The sequence below is a fragment of the Ictalurus punctatus genome, chromosome 4 (genome assembly GCF_001660625.3).
Source record: "Ictalurus punctatus breed USDA103 chromosome 4, Coco_2.0, whole genome shotgun sequence".
In the NCBI taxonomy this organism is placed as follows: Eukaryota; Metazoa; Chordata; class Actinopteri; order Siluriformes; family Ictaluridae; genus Ictalurus; species Ictalurus punctatus.
In genome coordinates, this window is record NC_071284.1 from 33,780 (window position 1) to 52,582 (window position 18,803).

Here is an 18,803-nt window from a genome sequence, read left to right on the forward strand (position 1 = left end):
TGTAAATGTTTCATGAGCATTTATCTTATTAATATTTTGCAGAAAAACAGAGTGGATTTCTCCACACACACACTTGCATACACACACACAGTCTGTACTTATATAGTACTTTTATCCAAAGCGCTTTACACTGTGTCTCATTCAATTCAATTCAATTCAATTTTATTTGTATAGCGCTTTTTACAATAGACATTGTCTCAAAGCAGCTTTACAGAAATATCAACATGGTATACAGATATTAAAGTTGCGAATTTATCCCAACTGAGCAAGCCACTGAGTGGCGACGGTGGCAAGGAAAAACTCCCTTAGATGTTTTAAGAGGAAGAAACCTTGAGAGGAACCAGACTCAGAAGGGAACCCGTCCTCATCTGGGGAACAACAGATAGTGTGAAAAAGTTCATTATTGACTTATATGAATTCTGTATGGCCTTAGAAGCAGCCGTAGTCCCAGCAGTCTGGAATTGGAGTAGATGAGAGCTCCATCCAGAGGCAGGACATCTGAAATGGATCAGGCAGGTCCGGAGATCAGAAAGGATCAGGATCTCTAGTATCTCCATAAAATCTTGTGTGGATCGGCAGAAGGAGAGAGGAGAGAAAAGACTATTAGGACTGGGAATTAACATAATAGAGAGACTAGTCAGGGTAGGCATGAGTAAACAAATATGTTTTAAGCCTAGACTTAAACACTGAGACTGTTTCTGAGTCCCGAACACTAATAGGAAGACTGTTCCATAACAGTGGGGCTCTATAAGCGAAAGCTATTCCCCCTGCTGTAGCCTTCACTATTCTAGGTACCGTCAAATAGCCTGCATCTTTTGATCTAAGTAGGCGTGCCAGATCATAGAAAACCAAAAGGTTGATTATATACTGTGGTGCGAGACTGTTTAGTGATTTATAAGTTAATAAAATAATTTTATAATCAATGCAAGATTTAACCGGGAGCCAATGCAGTGTGGATAAGATCGGGGTGATGTGGTCGTATCTTCTGGTTCTAGTTAGGACTCTAGCAGCTGCATTTTGGACTAACTGGAGTTTGTTTATGCTCCTACTGGAACATCCAGACAGTAAGGCATTACAGTAATCTAGTCTAGAGGTGACGAATGCATGAACTTGTATTTCTGCATCATGTAGTGACAATATATTTCTTATCTTAGAAATATTTCTGAGATGAAAGAGGACTATCCTAGTAATATTGTCTACATGAGCATCAGATAATAGACTGGAGTCAATAATCACTCCAAGGTCTTTTACTACTGTACATGATGAAACAGAAAGACCATCCAGAGTAACCATGTGATCAGAAAGCTTATTTCTAGCTACACGTGGTCCTAATACAAGTATTTCTGTTTTATCAGAATTAAGTAAAAGGAAGTTAGTTAACATCCAACGTCTAATGTCCTTTACACAATCCTCAACTTTACTAAGCTGCTGTCTGTCCTCTGGCTTCGCTGAAACATACAACTGTGTATCATCAGCATAACAGTGGAAGATAATTCCATGTTTACGAATAATTTGACCCAAAGGTAGCATATACAAAGTAAAAAGTGGTGGGCCTAAAACAGAACCCTGCGGAACTCCAAAGGTAACCTTGGTATGCGCGGAGAAGTCTCCATTTACATCTACGAATTGATAACGATCGGTCAGATAAGACCTGAGCCAAGAGAAGACTGTTCCCTTAATGCCAACAACATTTTCTAATCTATCAAGGAGAATAGTATGATCTATAGTATCAAAAGCTGCACTAAGGTCGAGTAACACAAGCAGCGAGACACAACCCTGATCAGAGGCCAGTAGTAGGTCATTTACTACTTTAACTAACGCTGTCTCTGTGCTATGATGAGGTCTAAATCCTGACTGATACATTTCATGAATGTTATTCCTATGTAAGTACGAGCATAACTGCTGCGTACAATCTTTTCTAAGATCTTAGAGATGAAGGGGAGATTTGATATAGGTGTATAGCTGGACAGTTGAGAGGGGTCAAGGTCAATTTTTTTTATCAGGGGTTTAATAACTGCTAATTTAAGCAATTGAGGTACATAGCCAGTGCTAAGGGAAGAATTGATTATATTTAAAAGTGGTTCAATTACTCCTGGACAAATCTGTTTAAAGAAACATGTAGGCACAGGATCTAGTAAGCAAGTTGACGAATTAGCTGAAGCAATCCATGAAGCTAGTTCAGTCTCTCTAAGCGGAGCAAAACACTCTAAACATTGATCTGATATTGCTACATTGTCATCTAATGGGTTTGATACAATACTGTCTGGTTTTAATTTAATAGCCTGAATTTCACATCTAATATTTTCAACCTTACCAGTGAAAAAATTCATGAAATCTTCACTGCTATGTAATGATTGAGTGTTCCTCTCTGTAGTTGTTTTATTTCTAGTTAATTTTGCTACTGTGTTGAATAGAAATCTAGAATTCTTTTTGTTATCTCCTATTAAGGTGGAGAGAGAGATTTTTCTAGCATCGCTAAGAGATTTTCTATATTTCAGGAGGCTCTCCTTCCACGCTGTTTGGAATATCACCAGTTTGGTTTGATGCCATTTACATTCTAATTGAGGAGTTGTCTATTTTAAGGTACGCGTTTGATTGTTATACCAGGGTGCTAACTTTTTCTCTCTAATTATTTTTCTTGTGAGTGGAGCCACTCTATCCACTCTATCATTCACCCTTTCTCACACACACCAATAGTAGCAGAGCTGCCATGCAAGGCGCTAACTTGCCATTCTGAGCAACTTGGGGTTCAGTGTCTTAGGGTTAGGTTCAGTGTCTTGCCCAAGGACACTTCGGCATGTGGAATCATGTGGGTCGGGAATCGAACCACCAACCCTATGATTATTGGACAACCCACTCTACCACCTGAGCCATAGCCACCCTTACAGAGTACATACAGAAACACATACAGAAAGATCCTCAAAAACACAGTGGCATCGTGCATACAGTATACAGTAAATACACATGAAGCTCTTTGAATGGAGTACCTTGTGACTTTCCATTCTAGTCCGTTATTATTCTAGTCTGTTTTTATCTCTCTCTCTCTCTCCCTCTCTCTCTCTCACTCACACACACACATCGATCTCTCAGAATTGTTCCTTTCCTGCCATCTTTCATTTATTCTCTCCTTTCCCATCTTCACAACCAAATGTTTAACACTCCCCAGAAGTCAGCTGTGTAATGTGTTATGTGATTTTGAACAAAGTCTGCTCAGCAAAGACTTTTAGAGTTCTTAAATGAGAGAAAAAGAGATTTATATTCCCCTGCTGTTTAATCATGAGTGTAATAAGATAACCTTGTAAACTAGAACATGTACAGTACATTGGATGACTATGATGTGTTCATTAACACGGATAATCATATAAAGTGCAGCTTGAAAATTATGAATTATCTGACCTTGAGTGGTTTGTTTTGGATTATTTTCTTTCTGTATATCATTATATTCCCTCACTATAGACAAACACATGTTTATTACTGAGGAAATCTGTTCTTTTGTAAATACTTCACTCTAAACATCTTTAAAACTTTTACATTAACTTTTCTACATAAGTAAAGGTTTCTGTGATGAATGTTAGCATAAAGACATGGTGTGTGTGTGTGTGTGTGTGTGTGTGTGTGTTCATTATATTTCATTTCATTATAAAATAAATTTGGATGCAGTTGAAAATCATGTTAATTATAAAGATGAATATGCAAATCATTGAGGTCGAGTTTTCCTGCAGCTGTGACTCTCTCACTGTTACTGCTGAGGAAAATCAGGAAAGACTCACTGATGAGAATTCAAATTAATTTGCATTCGGTTTTGACTTCCACAATGAAAGAGATTTCCATCCATCCATCCATCTTCTACCGCTTACTCCTTCTTAAGGGTCGTGGGGGAACCTGGACCCTATCCCAGGGAACATCGGGCGGGGTACACCCTGGACAGGGTGCCAGTCCATTGCAGGGCACGGAATGAGATTTTCTGATGCAAAATAAAAAAATAATAAACAAATATCTGTTACTCACATTAACCTCTTCCCTTATAGCCAGATGCTGTTTAACTAACTCCGCCCCTTAGATACAGATGCCTGCAGCTGGTTTTCAGCTGGTTCTCCAGCTTCAGCTCTGTGGGAGATGAGAAATGGAGTGGATTTAAGCTCAGTGTAATGTTCCTCACTGACACTTCTTAAAGAACAAGAGATTTTCTTTCATGGCTCAGGATCTGAGTGATCTATCTATCTATCTGTCTGTTTGTCTATCTATCTATCTATCTATCTATCTATCTATCTATCCATCCATCCATCCAATTTTCTACATTCAGGAGTCTATGGGAAACTTCCCATAAACAAAAAATGTTTACAATTTATTTACATTTCTCACGGATTTAAGTGAGTTGTTCTGTTTGTTTCGTTCAGTAAGATGAGGAGGACTGTAGCTCACACAGAGATTAATGTAAATAAATAGTACAGGAGTGAAAGGAAGTAAAAGAGGAAAGAAAGGTGTAATTACGGAACAGAGAGTAGAGAAAGTAGGAGAGGAAATAATGATTTATGGTCTTAGGCCATGTATCATTTATGACTGGCCAATCTCAAAGCAAAACACACACACACACACCATTATTGTGAAGTTATGTTATTTATTTTATATATACCTACCTGCATGTTTTGTGATGTAGAAGGAAACCAGAAAACTCTGAGGAAACCCACATGGACACGTGGAAACAGTAACCCAAGCTCAGGACCAAACTGGCAACCCTGGAGCTGTGAGAAATAATGATACCCACTATGCTGCATTACATTATATAGAAAAACAGGAACTAAACTAAACAAGATACTAAACTGCCCACAACACCACCACAGCCTCTTGGAATCTGTATAGAACTCCAATGCTGTCAATCATCTGTTTAACACAAAGACAATCGCTGAGTATATAATAATAATAATAATAATAATAATAATAATAATAATAATAATAATAATAATAGCTGCAAGCAGCAATACCAGGTCAAGCCAATTATCGGCACCATGAGCCGCCAAAGATTGCACATTGATTTGTCTTGAGCCAAGGAATCAGAGGAAAAAATTTTTGTTTGTAGGACTCACGGTTCAAAAGTAACATAAATGTGACTGCAACTCAACATAAATGTGAGTGCAATTTTGGACAGTTGGTGGTGATAGAGGGATTGACTTAGAGACTGAAAATTTGCTGTATTAACACATCAAACAGTCCTCTATTTGCCAAATTACATAACTTTCCCACACACGGTTCTATGGGCTGCCATAGACTTCCAGAGCCGAAGCAGAATAATATGAAGTAGAAGATGAAGAAGAAAACTAACAATTTTTAAAATAATAATAATAATAATAATAATAATAATAATAATAATACTTATTATTATTATTCTTATTATTATTCTTCTTCTTATTATTATTATTTTATGACCTTAATTAATTTGCATCACTGAGTTACTGAAAGTAGCATGTGTCATATATCAAGGAGGTAACTCTGGACTTCATTTCCCAGCAGCCACTGCACCATATTACTGTCACATGACCACCTGCACCTGTATCAAGTTTTTGTTTAACGAGCACTCGTGTATATATAGCCACTGTTTGCACCGCTTCTTTGTCTCATGCCTTCTAGTCCATTGCCCCACAGTTTCATGCCTCATGTCTTCTTGACCTGTGTCCCTGTACCATGTTTTGTTTGATAGTTTATGTTTAGCCTTAGCCACAGTATTTTGCAGAGTTGTCTTCATGTTTTGTTGTTTGTTTGTTCATTAAATAATTTGGAAATCTGTGATTGCTTCCATAACCATCCTCGAAACGTGACCACATGTAAGATTCATTTTTATAACATTCTTTGAGTCACTCTGCATAAAACATCAACCGCAATGCAATAATAAAGTGCACCTGAGGCTAATTCTTATGTTTAACTACTGTTACCCTAATTAGCATGTGAATCACTAAATAATGTAGGAATTGCAATCATTAATGACTTTTCGTGACTTTCCAGTTTTCTTCAAAAGGATTTATCATTCTGTTAAAATTTAATGACCTTTCAAACAAAGTTGTACCAATTTATTGCAGTTTTACAGCAGTGGGGTGGAGCTTGTATTTATTTATTTATTTGTTTGTTTGTTTATTTATTCATGTATTGTTTCTTATTTATTTATTCATTCATTCGTTCATCTATTGTTTTTTTTATTACAGATGTCATCTAATGCATACTTGTACTGCTAAATATTCATGAGTTTCTTATGGAGTACAGGAGCGAATAAAATAAACAGAACTACTGAGTTTATAGGAGCCTGTTTCATGATGTTTCTCAGAAAAGACAAAAGATGAGAAACAGCAGCTTTACTTCACATGAAAAAAATCTGTCTTCTGACAGAGAAATGATGAAGAAAAATGCTGGTTTACACTTTATTATTCAATTCAGTTCAGTGTTATTAGTATAGCTACTTTTAACAGTGGACATTGTCCCAGAGCAGCTTTACAGAAAATATAAATTCAGGATATAGATGTTAAATGTATGAATTTATCTCTAATGAACAAACCCAGAGGTGAAAGTGGTGAGGAAAAACTCCCTGAGACGATATTAGGAAGAAACCTCGAGAGGAACCAGACTCAAAAGGAAACCTGTCCTCATCTGGGTGACACCGGATAGTGCAATTATAAATAAATACATCCCTTCTATAAATGTTCTAATACTACATGCTCAAATAGTGCAGTTGTGTAACCAGGAAATTCATTAGTTTCTACATGGAGTTCTTCTGTATTATCAGAATTAAGTAAGAGGAAGTTAATAAGCATCCAGTGTCTAATGTCCTTTACACATTCCTCAACTCTATTAAGCTGCTGTCTGTCATCTGGCTTTACTGAAACAAACAACCGTGTATCATCAGCATAACATGGAATTAGCTTACACTGTTTATGAATAATCTGACCCAAAGGTAGCATATATAAAGAAAAAAGCAAAAAAAAAACCTTTACCTTAGTATGCATAGAGAAGTCCCCATTTACATCTATATGTTTCAGGGGTTTGATAACTGCTAGTTTAAATGATTTAGATATGTAGCCATGCTAAGGGAAGAATAGATTATTTTTAGAAGGGGTTTGATTACTTCTGAAATGATCTGTTTGAAGAAACATGTAGGTAAGGGATCTAGTATACAAGTTGACGTTAATTAATTTAGTTCGGTGTCTTGATGAAGAATAAAACATTGTAATCTTTGATCTGATATTGTTCTATTATTAACTACAGGGTTAGTTATAAAACTGTCTGCTTTTAAATTAATAGTCTGAATTTTTTGTCTAATATTTTAATATGAAATCAATGCTGCTGAAATCAACGCTGCTATATAATGATTGTGATTGTGTGCATGTTTCTGTGGTGGTTTTATTCCTAGTTAATTTTGCTACAGTATTAAATAAGAATCTAGGATTATTTTTTTTATCTTCTGTTAAGGCAGAGAGATCTAGAATCTAAGAGATTTTCTATAGTACAGGAGGTTGTCCTTCCATGCTGTTTGAAATACTATCAATTTGGTTTGCCGCCATTTATGTTCTAGTTGTTGCGTGGTCCGTTTTAAGGTGTGTGTGTGTGTGATGGTTATACCAGGGTGCTAGCTTTTTCTCTCTAATTATTTTTCTTTTAAGTGCTACTTTATCTAGCATGTAGCAGAGCGTTGATTCTAAGCATTAAGTCGCCTGATCAAGTTCTTTGGGATCAGATGGTGATCCAGTCATAGTTGATGTCATATGTATGTATGTATATACATACACAATTTAAATGAGATGAGATAATGATCTGAGATAGCTTCAGACTGTGGAAATGTGACTATATTTTCTATATTTAATACGTATGTTAGTATCAGGTCAAGAGTGTGACCACCATTATGAGTGGGTCCGATTACATACGGATTGACCCCTACTGAAGCTTGAATGGACACAACTGCTGTTCTCAGAGGGTCTTCTGGGTTATGAATATTAAAGTTGCCAACAGTTAATGTTTTGTTTAGAGAAACAACCAGGTTCAGATGAAATCTGCAAATTCACCAAGGACTTCAGAATATGGCCCTGGGGGTCTGTAAATAATTAGCAAAATCGACTCAGTAGACTTGGGTGCACAGTGGCCTTACACCTCCAGGGTTGGGGGTTCGATTCTCGCCGCTGCCCTGTGTGTGTGTGGAGTTTGCATGTTCTCCCCGTGTTGCAGGTGTTTCCTCTGGGTACTCCGGTTTCCTCCCCCATTTTAAACACATGCATGGTAGGCTGATTGGCATGTCCAAAGTGTCTAGATCAAAGGTGCTGGTTGTGCATTCAGTATGATCAAATTTTATATTAATTAGGTTACTAAAACAAACTTTCTGAATATTTCTACATTTTTGTTTATCTCAGGGAGCAGACATGGTCTCAATATTGTGGAATCTGAGTGACAACTCAGTGTAGATAGCAGTAGGTTGGTTTAGCCTGCTTGTCTGCTCCCTGGCCTTGGCTCTGGATTGCCACCAATTAACTAGGCCCATTCTATGTAAGCTACATCGCCACACCACATTGGAATGGGGCCAGAGTAGACTTCTGCATCGGACATCACCTTCACTAAACTCTGAATTACCAGAAATCATTTGTTTACCTATATGTGTTAGCCATTCAAAAGTCTACTGCTATCTGAGTTGTTATTGTTTATAGCAGGTTTGGTCTCTTTACCGCAGCAAGTCTTTCATCTGTTATTTTAATGTACTGGTAAAATGACCTGACAGCTTCCTTTACAAAGACATGCAGAGGTTCCAGGTTTGGAAGTTTTTCTCTGGAGCTTCTGAAATCCTGTAGAACATGTATAACTAGGTTCCATTTATCTGTTTTAAATATACTAATAAAACTATAATACATGGCAATATATAAAATTATACCAATATATATACTCATCCTAAAGCAGTGCTCAGCTAAATGAAGTTCCACCAAATCAAAAACTTCACTGCAAGATTTACACCTCACTGCAAATCACTAACACTTCAAAGAAACATTTTATAGCCACAGAATTAATTAATGTATTTATTTATTTATTTATTTATTTATTTACTAATTTATTATTTGTCTGTGTTTCTGTGGGATTTGTTGCTTTATTCTTGTTACCTCCAGAATAGGTTTGACCACCTGCTCCTTCCTGGTTTTCCTGGAAATCATCTTTGAAATATGATTACTGGTGGTGTTTAACTAATTATTGATTAGAACCTAGGAATGTTTACATAGATCCTGCTTTTGGATTAATAATACAGAATGGGTTGGCTTTTTCATTAGAATATTTGTAAAAATGTGTCATTTTTTTCTCACATCCAATCTCTGTTTTAATATTGAATTAATTTCCATTGCTATTTAAACACTTTAAGCCAATATGACACTATAAAATAAATATTTAATTGCTCTATGTTTATGGAATAATAATGATTTTGTCATTGCCTGTCATTAGGTTGGTATTTTTATGCATGATAAACGTTATGTCCCTTAGATGTTTGCTAGGGATAAACGGGAGTATAACATTTGAAAGGTGTGTTTGGGCGGATATCACCAGGCAGGGAGGCAGTAACCAAAAAAGGAAAACAGACCAAAATCCATCTAAAGATTTATTTCCTAATGTGACAGTGTAAAAAATATATATATAAATAGTGGCAGCTAGGCTGTGCTTGAACCCCCAACCACCTGATCAGTAACCCAGAGCCTTAACTGTTGAGCCACCACTGCCCCATCAACTAAAATAACATCAACTAATCTTCGACTATGGTATGTTAAACACTCATCATGGCAAACTCCTGGGTTTACCAGGTAAATCTGGCCAGTGTCTTGTGTCATAAATCCTAGTCAGTACCACATGGTGATCAGGTGACCCCCTATTTACACGAGTAGATAAAACATATGGTCTAAGTACTGATGATACAATCACAAAATTGATCATTGACCTTTGACCCGAAGTAGACTGGTAACAAATACACATATGAGCAACCTAATGTTCAAACTAATTGTCTGTTATGGACAATCAAAAGCTTGAACAGAAATCTAATACTATTTCACCACTCTTGTTTCCACTCTAGGCTGTACTTCCCAATCACACCTGTCCAGGAATTACCATCTTTCCCATTATTAGCACTGAAGTCCCCCAGGAGCACTATGGAGTCATCAGGAAGTTTCCTCTTGAGTATCTGCAGCACTGTATTCTAAGAAGGCTAAATACTTTGAACTGTTATTTGATGCATACACACATCAAATAGGTATATATCTACAATTTAAATTTTGCTGAATCATGACATCTGAATTTTGATTGACTTGTAAAAACACGGTTAAATAAGGAATTATTTCACAAACACAGAAATGGAAATGTTGATTTGGTGAAGTTTGCTTGTATCTTTCTTATTTGTAAGTCGCTTTGGATAAAAGCGTCTGCTAAGTGAATAAATGTAATGTAATGAAGTTCATTCATTAGATTCAGTTTCACAATTGCTAAACCTTAAAATGATTTAAGCCTGCTGTTATATTTCACAGTAAGAAACATTTTTAATTTGTGATTAACGTGTGCTGTGGTTGATTTTGGCTGTGGATTAACTGTGTTTATTGTCAACTGTGTACACACACACACACACACACACACACACACATATATATATATATATATATATATATATATATATATATATATATATATTGTGTGTGTGTGTGTGTGTGTGTGTGTGTGTATGTATGTGTGCATCTGTATCTGAATATAATATGTCTGAATAATTAATCAGGCCTCAGTCTTGTGGTGTAATAGTAGCCTTAACTGACCTGATTCCTGTAGCTGAGATAAATAAATCTGGATCAGAAGTAATGTTCAGCTTTTTGTATTTATATTTATTTTTATTTACACTGTTTAAAAACAAAAACAAAAATAAAGATTTAAACTTTCCATCTCTGTTTAATGTTCAGTCTTCCCAGTGCTGATGAAAGCAGAGATGTTATGGCAGTTAAATGCTACTCATTAAAATGTGAGAAACGAGGTTCTGTTGAAGAAGAAGAAGAAGAAGAAGAAGAAGAAGAGCAGGTTGACTTTCGATTTTAGGTTTAAATCCTGTTCTGTTTTATTGTGTGTGTGTGTGTGTGTGTGTGTGTGTGTGTGTGTGTGTGTGTGTGTTTAAGAATTGTGTTTGTTTGAGAGAAAAGAGTGAACACTTCAAACCATAATTTTTCAACAATAATAAGAAAAATAATGATCATCATGTGATAAACAATGGTGCCAAAGCAGCTTTTAGAGCTTCTTTTCAGTCTGGAAGCATTTAATTGTATAATTTAATATTTGGAGAGCAATTTATGTGAACAGGGCCAAACATACTGAAAATGTTTGAACTAATTGTGTTAACTCAGGGGACTTTAAATGTTTGCGCTTCTTGGGTTCTGACTAATGATGCCCAGTGTGTAATAAAATCAACAAGCTTTTATTTTGGATTCTTGGAAAAAAATCTGCAACTAAAACTAATAAAGACTGATGACAAAGTGAAGGCATGCGGATATAATATAATAGAAATCCACAGCCACCAGAAAAATAAGTTCTGGCCTATAGCATAACAGATGTAGCTTATAAATGAAGTCCAGCCAGAGTTCTGGACCAATTAAGCACAATATTCAGTCCAGACATTTTTGCTGTTATTTAGCTTTATCAAGTTTCACAGATGAGTATGTTGAATAAACAAACAAACTAAAAACTCTACAGGTTTTTGGAAAGAAAAACCTTTGGCTTTGGATGGACAATGTACAGAAGTTCTATTTTCATGTTTTCTTACTTAAGAGCCACAGTTAAATTGTTCTATTAGCATATTGGCTGCTCTTTAGCTTTCAGTCAGTGTGATTTTATTCTGAGTGAAAGTGGAGCAGACTCAACGCGATGGAGTGTTCAATAACAGCAGCACTTGCCAATTTATTTGTCTCCCTCACATCAATCACTGTCTCCTCCTAATGATTTATTCATTAAGAGCCTCTAAACACACATCCTGATGAGAGGCGGCTGCTTTTAGGGACGCAATCGCACAGCTCTGCAATCAGCAATCTGTAGAATTACGTTCACTATTAATCAGTTTTTCCTGAGCTGGAACTGATCCCAGACAAGTGTGTGTGTGTGTGTGTGTGTGTGTGTGTGTGTGTGTGTGTGTTTTAATGCTGGCCAGAATCTCAGTTTGTAATGCAATGTCAATATCTGTGTCTGTTTAGTGCACAGAACGTTCATATTTGTTTTGTATTCGGATTTAAACCAAAAGTGGCCAGAGTCTTGACTGGAAGTAACACCATGCCTCTATCAGGGAGGTCACTAGAGATTTTTATGAATGGGGCAGCTAAGCCTCTTTTAGGAGGGACATACTGGACATACTCCTAATTTTTAAAGCCACAAAATCATCTATCTAGTCATGTATATTTTAGAGTAACAATGGGTGTAAAATCTATAGAAATAAGGTTATTTTTGGTCATGGTATACCAGTCTCATAATTTGTGTTAGAGACTGATCTAATATGACTTCCTTAAATTATATAAAAATAAAGAAATTAAAGTCCACTTTGTCCCCATCCTTCCAACACAACAAAAGGCAAAAATGGCTGTACTATGTAAGCAAAATACTTTTTGGAATTTATTTAGAGATTGAGTGAATGAGTGAGTGAGTGAGATTTGTTATTTTTATATTATATTTATATTGTATATTTCTTCTTGTCATTATTTGTTTTGTGTTAAAGCTATGGCAATACTGTTTTTAACAAATGTACCAATAAAGGCATGATTTAAATTGAAATAGAGACAGGGAAATGAGAAGATATTCTGCACTCTGGCTGCCTGTGTGTGAGCGAGCACCTGAACTGTAACCCTGATAATGCTCAGCATAATTAATAAAACCAACATAAAATGCTTAAACAGTAAACGGTGTCATGTGTTTATCATTCGCTGACCATCAGAACAGCTCGATTAAAGTGTATACATGCTGGACGAAATCCAGCGACGTGCGGTCAGGGGAGGCAGAGGAGGCAGGGGAGTGCCTCCCCTGTGTCATCATGAAATGTATAAAACAAATAATGATTAAAAATAAATAAATAAATATTTGTTCACTGATCTGTAATAGAAATGTAATTATTGTATGATTCCAATCTTTCCAATGATTTTTATAGTCATTATCGCTGACTTTGTGTATTTTCCTGTTCAAATACAAGGGAAAGATGCGAAGGGAGGCAGCGATGAGCTGAGCCTCCTCTCGGATTGCTCAATCCCTCACAAACTGGATTGAGCTGCTCTTTTTTTTTTTGCTTAACTTGAGCAAGTGCAATTGATCTCTCTGTATGTCACCAATGTAATGTTTGTACACACTTTTATTATATGTCCTCACATTCCATAGTCTAAGTCATGCATTTCACGTATGTGTATAACTTATTAGTCTTGCTGATCTGACATAATACCGAAGTGAAAAAGCAGGAGGGGAGGCAGCCATTACCTCTGCCTCACTGAAGGGGGCGTGTGTGAGCATATGGGCTTGTTCTGCTATTGTTCTTCTTCACGTTTTACAGATAAATGGCATTGAGGGTAATATACCAGCTAAAAAAGTCAAGTAGAGAAAGACGTGCACCACATCAGTCTGTTTATTTTTATTTTTTTGCCCTGACTGCAAAAATGGAAGATTATATATATATAAGCTAAAAAATTCCTCAAAACTGGACTTTCAATCAAATTTGGAAGTGATAAATAATGGAAGACCGATGCTGGAGCTAAAAGATTTGCTTCAAACGACAGGACAGAAGATAACGCGCTCTTTTCAAACAGAGTGGTACACTCGAAAAGACTGGCTGTGTGGTTGTGCTACGAGAAACCGCCTTTTCTGCTTTCCCTGCCTTTTGTTCTCAATGGGTGACAATGTCTGGACTACAACAGGATTTTGTGACTTGAAAATATACCAAGAAGCCTCAACAGACATGAAAGTTCAACTACTCACCTTCAATGCCAAATTGGTTTAAAAACTTTTGGAAGCGCAAGGATAGATTTGGCTTTGAATAAACAGCGGAAACTAAATAGCGTCCACAATGCTAAGGTAAAGGAACACTGAGAAATTTTAAAAGACCTCATTGATGCAACTTGCTTCCTAGCCGAACAGCAATTAGCATTTTCGTGCTAACGATAAGAGTACAACCTCTTCTAATCGTGGCAGCTATGTAGAACTATTGCATGCTTTTGCTGAGAAAGATGATAGGTTAGCTAAACATTTGGAGACATCCACTGTGTTTTCTGGCTTATGAAACAGAATTCAGAACGATTTAATTGAAGCAATAAGTGATGTGATTAGAAATTATATAAAAAAGGAGATTAATGCAGCCCTATTTGTTGCTGTAGAAGTAGACGAGACAACGGATGTCACAAACAAAGCCCAGATCTGTCATTTTGCATTCTGTGGCCTGAAGTGAGGTGGCCTGTGAAGTGAGGGAGGCGTTTTTGGGATTGGATGATGTGAGTAATGACGGACGAGTAAAGGTAAGACCATGCATACACTGCTGTACAGTTCACGATAAAAATAAAAGACCAGCCCTTTTTTAAAATAATAGATAAATAAAATTATATAGAACAAGATAAGAAAAAAATGAAGTTATTTTAAAGAATAAAACTACATTTGTCTTTTTGTTGTAGACTGTATATACTTTCATTTATATTGAATGAGTATGAATTGTGGAATTCATACTCATTCAATATAAATGAAAGTATATACAGTCTACAACAAAAAGACAAATGTAGTTTTATTCTTTAAAATAACTTCATTTTTTTCTTATCTTGTTCTATATAATTTTATTTATCTATTATTAAAATAGATAAATAGAAAGAAAGGTAAGAAACTCCCAGCAAAAAGATCTGGAAGAGTATAAGTCTGAGTTTGGCTATAATAAATATGATAAAATGACAAAAGACAAAGTCTAAGAAGTAAAAAGCATTTTGTTTCAGTTGTTGCTGGCTGTGTGTGTAAGTAACGTTACACACACAGCCAGCAACAACTGAAACAAAATGCTTTTTACTTCTTAGACTTTGTCTTTTGTCATTTTATCATATTTATTATAGCCAAACTCAGACTTATACTCTTCCAGATCTTTTTGCTGGGAGTTTCTTACCTGTGTCTGTGTTTAAACTATACTGTTTTGTTTTGTTTTGTTTTGTTTTCATCAATAATTTTGACCTATTGTTTTCTTTTGTTGTATTTTTCACTCTAACTCTTCTGTCAATTTTTTCTTTTTTCTTTTCAAAGAATGCTTAGTTTGTCTAAAGACAGCAAATGGAGATGATCCACATTGCATCTGTCTAAAATAATCTCAACAAAGATTTGACTAAGGTACATAAAACACTGAACATTGCAAACAGCTTGTTCAGTGTGTTGAGTGCAGGATGTTTAGTCATTCTTCTCTGTCGTTAGTAATAGTTTTATCTGTGCTAAGTGTATGTTAGTTAGCTCTCTGATGGAGAAGATTGCAGCATTAGAGGTGCACATCCAGACTCTAGAGAATGTTAGTGAGCATGAGAGCAGAGTAGTTTCTGTAGGGGAAAGTCTGGATGCTATAGTCTGGCATCAGAAATGAATCCCACATCTGCTGGTCTTTCACCTGAGTGACACTGGTGTGTATCTCACACATCGCGCTCACTAACTCGCTACAACATCAGCCCAAAGAAGAGGGAATTGTAAATCATTTCTCTGTGAATGAGCAGAGGCTCTTCCAGGAACTGACAGATGTTAATTTATCTTCATTAGTCGCTCGAGTTGGCCATCTGAAGTACGTTTATTCTGCAGCACTGATCCTCTTCCTGATGTTCAGCTGTTGAGAGACAACCAAGTGACTGATGCCTCTTTACTTCACTTTGCTTCCTTTAAGAATGGTTCTTATTTAAATGGAATTTGGCCATGTGATAGAATAAAGAAACGCTGCATGTCCATGCACAGATTATTATTTCATATGAATTGATCATGTATTTAAAAGATCAGCACTGTGGAAGAAAGTTCTCTGAGAAATGTGGAACAGTTAAATTTGAAATTTGAATGAGCTTTCTTCTTTATGTCGTACACCTAGTCTGAGTAGCAGTTTGACAGTTTTATGCTGAATAAACAGACATTCTGCTCTATAAATCCTGCTCTGTCTTTCACTATAACAAACTAAATGTGACCATAAAAAAGTTTTTCATTCACTGTGTTTATAAGCAGAAAATTTGAGTCGTTTACAGAAAAATCTACGTTTGAGTGCACATTACTATAAACTAAAATAAATGCCTGCTCACTGGTCCTGTCAGAGAGTAATAAAGCACTAATGTTAGCTTAGCATACTCATGGCAACCAATTTCTTAAGATGCAAACACACAAATCTTAATGTTTAATCAGATTTTATTAAGGTTTTAATTTTAAATTCAAATTTTCAGTTTCATTTACAGTCCCCTCCAAATGTATTGGAACAGCATGGCCAATTGTGTTGATTTTGCTATACCCTGGAGTCATCTGGGTTTGAGATCAAAGGAGGAATATGAGACGATAGATCAGAATTTCAGCTTTCATTTCTTCATATTTACATATGGATTTGTTAAACAACTTAGAATTTGTTGTTAAAAAGGATGGTCATCTTCACCAACATGAAGACCAGAGACCTGTCTATGGAAGAAAAGCAAGCCATTTTGAAGCTGAGAAAAGAAGGAAAATCAATCAGATTTCGAATGTCCTGAAAAAGAATGAAACCACTGGTGTACTGAGCAATAGACACCGAATGGGTCGGCCAAGGAAAACAGCAGCTGATGACAGAAACATTGTGAGAGCTGTGAAGAAAACCTCAAAAACAACAGTCAGTGACATCATCAACAACTTTGAGAGCAGAAATATAGAGGCCAACCAGATGCAGACCACTCATTAGCAGTAAGAATCAGAAAGTCAGATTGGAATTCAGAAAGAAATACAGAGATGAGCCACAAAAGTTCTGGAACCAAGATTAACCTCTACCAAAGTGATGGAAAGGCCAAAGTTTGAAGAAAAAAAGGTTCTGTTCATGATCCAAAACATTAGAAGCTCATCACTCAAGCATGGTGGAGGTAGTGTCATGACTTGGGCTTGCACGGCTGCTTCTGGAACATTGTCACTAATCTTTTTTGATGATAGTACTCATAATGGTTGCAGCAGAATGAATTCAGAACAGAAACATTTTGTCTGCTAATTTACAGAGAAGTGCATCCAAATTAATCAGGAAGAACTTGCAGTGAAACAATGATCCAAAACACACTGCCACCTCAACACAGGACTTCATCAGGGGGGAAAGTGGAAGGTTTTAAACTGGACAAGTCAATCACAAGACCTTCACCCAACTGATCAGCCGTTCACCTCCTTAAGAGGAGACTTTATGGATAAACCCCCTGACACACACAACTACTGAAAGAAGCTGCAGGAGAAACCTGGGAAAGCATCACAAAATAAAAATTTAACGGTTTGGTGATGTCAGTGAGCTGGAGGCTTGATGCAGTTATTGCAAGCAAAGGATTTGCAACCAAATATTAAGTGTTACTTTACTTTATCTGTTCCTATAAACTAAACTTAAATAACTAAATATTGTGTGGTCTGTCACCAAAGATGCCATGTTTTAAGCTGCTTAACACATCTAGATGTATTCAGTATATAGCAAAAACAATAGAATTGGCATTGCTGTTCCAATACTTTTGGTGGGGACTGTAACTTTTAACAGTGGACATTGTCACAAAGCAGCTTTTCAAAAATCCAGATATAAAATTTAAATAAAATTTTATTTATCCTTCAGGACATGAAAAAGACTCAACAGAGGCGAGGAAAAACTCCCTGAGATTACTTGAGGAAGAAACCGACCCTACCCTCTTCTGGGTGATACTCGATAGTGCGATTACAAATCATCCGCAGCAGCGAGTGATTATCAGGTGGCAAAAGCTCCAAGCAGAATTTTTTCCTTTGCAGTTCTCGAGACACACTGAGTCAGTGATTAACAGACAAAACATAAAACACCAGGAATTTGATCATAAAGAATAAAATTATACATTAGGCCATTTCCTCCACACAGCAGCTCATTTTCAGCCCAGAGAAGTTCTTTATAATAATCTATAAATAACAGAGTGTTTTGTTGCTCTGCAGTAGTTTTTAGAAGAACTGTTCTGTCAGGTTCTGTAACTCTATACAGCTCTTCAGTTCCAGTAAAGATGACACTTCTATTGACTTACAGTACAGTATTAATAAAACCGATGCTCTCTAATGAGTACCGATAAACCATGTAGGGAAAATATCACAAGATCACATTACACATTGAGAATGTCAGTCCACATCTGCTGACATGGTTCTCCCATGAATATAAAGGAACAGAGAGGAAAGAGAGAATAAAGCAGAAACTCTGCAGTGAGCTCGTTCCTCTTAGACAGCGAGATATATCTGAGGAACCAAACAGCAGCGACACTTGAAAAAAAAAAAAGATAAAATCTACTGTGTTTCCAGGTCAGAAATAGTTCCAAACTAGAACCACTTTAGGTAGATAGATTATATATTATACACAAAACCCTTTGAAGAACCCTTTTTCTAAGAGTACCTATTTAAAAATATACAGATTTGGTGGTGTGATTAGGGTTAAAATAAATAATATACACAATTTGTATACAAACCACAACTCAAAACACACTCAAGGTTCCTTCTGATGGCAAGAATGATAAGAAATGTTAGATGAAGTTAAAAATAACAAACTCAAAATCTTTTTTTTTTGCTCCATATTTACAAAACCTAATTGTTAAATTCTAAAAAAGACTCTACAG